The sequence below is a fragment of the Tamandua tetradactyla genome, chromosome 8 (genome assembly GCF_023851605.1).
Source record: "Tamandua tetradactyla isolate mTamTet1 chromosome 8, mTamTet1.pri, whole genome shotgun sequence".
Taxonomy (NCBI): Eukaryota; Metazoa; Chordata; class Mammalia; order Pilosa; family Myrmecophagidae; genus Tamandua; species Tamandua tetradactyla.
In genome coordinates, this window is record NC_135334.1 from 76,434,023 (window position 1) to 76,437,591 (window position 3,569).

General features: G+C 37.6%; 1 pseudogene; it reads right to left on the reverse strand.

Moving 5' to 3' along the window:
• Positions 1-1,504: 1,504 nt before the first annotated feature.
• On the reverse strand, positions 1,505-2,506 carry LOC143645153 (olfactory receptor 51H1-like; annotated as a pseudogene).
• Between the last annotated feature and the right edge of the window lie 1,063 nt (positions 2,507-3,569).

The following is a 3,569-nucleotide window of genomic DNA, read 5'->3' on the forward strand; positions in this document are numbered from 1 at the left end:
CAGCCATGTGATAATATTATGAACCATTGATTGTATAATATGTTTGGACTGTATGTATGTGGAGATTTTGCTTTAAAAATTTTAAAAAGAGAGAGATCTGGGCCAAGGAAAACATAGGAATTGTGCAGTGAGGATGTTGAGAACAAAAGTAAGCTGTTGAGGGAGAGAATTTAAATTTTTTTATCTCACTACCTCCTAGCTATGACAGAGAATATGACATTGAAAGGACACCCTCAGCTAATCACCTTTGTTATCACAGTACTGAATATTGTAAATATACTCCACAGTGGAGTTTTATCCTTGGTCTATATGGTTCTCACATTTTTAAATTAGACATCTGTATTAAAAAAAGGACACATGTTAATATATTTTATTCATTCAAAAATTATACACATGTGTTACTCTCTTAATATATCATGTACATTGTAGCACATAAAGAAAAATAAACATTTTCAAAAGATTAGATGAAACTTGAATAAAAGTAAAAGGTCTATTATTTTCTTCTTGGAAACCAATTGATTTTAATGTGTACTGTCTGGAATTTATGTTCTCCACTTAGATAGCATCAGTCCTGGGGCCTTGCCTAATGTAAAATTGTACCTTACACTCTCACAACATGCACATTTGCATTCTTCCAAGTCAAAACAAAACTAAAAAAATTAAGTGTTTTCCAATGAAAATGTAAATTATGTATCAAGGCTTGCCATTTTGGCCTTAATTGCTCTGTCTAGTTTCACGTTGGCAAGCTGAAATACTCACTTAAACTTTCATCTACATTCTTAAACCTCTTCCCTGTGTTGAAAATTTCCTCTAGTCCTAACACAAAGTGAAGCAGAAATTTTACTGGGTAGTTTTACTGGATCCTCTAAAATAGACTTCACTCATTCTAGGTCATAAAGAGCAAAGACTGAGCAGCTGTTATTCAACTAAGTATATGGCATAAAACTAGAACTATTACAAATTGATAAAGGAGTGATACCAAGTAAAACAAAAATAACCATAGATGTGTCTTCTTTAATTTCATGGTAGGAAATTTTTACCTTAAAAACACCTAAACTTAAAAAGATAAGTTCTATTTTTCTTTGTTCTAATTTAAGAAAAAAAATTATCTTAGAGATTCACCCCTTTAGCAGTGCCAAATGTCTCCTTGAATCCTTATTGTAATTGCTATTTGATAGCTAAAGAAAAATGTTACTTAACATTAAATGAATACATATTTATATGTGTTATCTGGATCCACAGGCAGTAATTTATGTAATTGCTGATGCTCATCTACAGTTTCAAAGAAAAAGTTAATTGGATTTTTAATGTGACACCAATGTAGAAATGCATCTATCCCAAACTATCTACAGAATAAGAATGGCCTATGTTGTACCTTTACACATAAAACTGATCCCACACTTACAATTTACCAGATAATTTGACTATGCTGTAACTTCTGAAAATGGAAATATTAAATCTCTCAGCTCCTACTTATCTGCATCTCACAAGTGATTCCACACCATTAGACCCTGTTCTTTCTCCTCTGGAACACTTGGATGATCTGTCTTTGTATCTGTGTGGTCTTTACATAATAGACAATAGGGTTTAGCATGGTGAAAGCAGCAGGTAAATATTGGCCATGAATGTGTGCATACTGGTGATAGATGCTTCCCAAATCTGTGAATCATGGTTACACCAACGAGAGGAACATAGAAAAGGAGCACCACACAGATGTGTGAGAGGCAGGTGTTGAGGGCTTTGAGCCTTTCAGCTCTGGAGGCAATGCTCAGCACAGTCTTCAGGATGAGCACATAAGAAAAGAGAATGGTAAGGGCACCCAGCCCTAAAGTGAAGATGACGATGATGAGGCCATAGAGGCTATTGACACAGGTGCTGGCATAGGCTAGCCGCATTGCATCTTGGTGGAGGCAGTATGAATGAGACAGGATGTTGGAATGACAGAAGGGTAAGCACTTTATAAGGAAGGGCACGGGGAAGACCACACAGACTGCCCAGGTGAGGACAGTTATTTCAATCTTGCCGATGATGCCATGAGAGAGGATGGAAGCATAGCGTAGTGGGTCTTGAATGGCTACAAATCTGTCAAAGGCCATGGACACTAGCACTCCTGATTCTACCACTCCAAATCCATGAATGAAGGACATCTGTGTGATGCACGCATCAAAAGTAATCTGAGGAACATTAAACCAAAAGATGCTGAGCATGGATGGCAAGGTGGACACGGAGAGACTAACATCAGTCAGAGCCAATATACAGAAGAGGTAGTACATGGGTTCATGAAGTCTCAAATCCTCCTTTTGTTGTTGTTTTGTTTTTGCATGGACAGGCACTGGGAATTGAGCTGGGTTCTCCGGCATGGCAGGCAAGAACTCTGCCTGCTGAGCCACCATGGCCCACCCTCAGATCCTCTTTGATGATAGCCAAGATGGTGCCATTTCCCAGCAGAGTTAGTGTGTAGAGATGGCCCAGGGGAAAGACCATCCATAGGTTCTTGTTTGGCATCCCTGAGATACCTGTCAGAATGAAACTATGGTGGTTGGCATGTGATGCATTAGAGTTCATCACAGTGTTCTCCATATTGGGTAAGGCAGGGCTCTCTCACTTAGCTTCCAGCTCCTAAATTGAATAGCATAGCATACTGGGTCTTGATTCCCACTAAATGATTACTTAAATATTCTTACACAGGCTGTCAGATGGCTCTATGAATGCATTAAGGAGAACAGCAGCGAGGAGAATGTGTTAAAAACAAGGTTTAGGTGGTTTTTGTTTCAGTTTGGCTTTACGTTTCTTAGGGAATCATCTGTGATAACTTCCCCTCCTGATGATTTATTAGTTCACTTGAAAAGGCGAGAGAAGACTCAATACGCAGTGTTTAGGCAGCGTTCCAGCAGCTCTCAAGGTCTGACAAAAAGAAGGAGCAACACACTGGGACTTCATGGTATAGATCATTTAGCTAAATAATTGAAAACCATTGAATTCATAATACCATCAAAATACACATAACTATACTACACAATGCCACCAATGTCAAAAATCCACACCAACACAAATCCATATGTGTGTGTGCATGTGTATGAGAGTCATCTATTCCACTAATTTTGCAATGGCTTACATGTGCAAATAGGCATATTAGAGGATAAGATTTTTCAAATTAATTTGCATTTCATATTTACAGATTTCAATAATTTACACATTTTCACAAATTCATTTTAAAGCAGTAAGAAGCACAAAATAAAGATTAATAGTCTGGAAACAGTAAGGTATGAGAAAGTAGCTTTTCACAGGACTTTTATTCGGAGGCCCCCCTGACATACCAGAAACTGGGAAGTCATTCTACAAACCAACTCCTTCATCAAAGCAACATTAAATCAATTCCAAAATTAGCCTCCAAAATATTTGAACATGTGTCCCCTTTCTTCCATCCCTATAGCCACTAAACAGCACAGCTCATTTGTTCTGGTCTGCATTCCTTTGATAGCTTCTGAATATCTTCTGGCAGCCACGAGTGACCCCTTCCAAAACACTATTGATTCTGAAGTCAAAATTTTTTAAATATTTTTTAAATA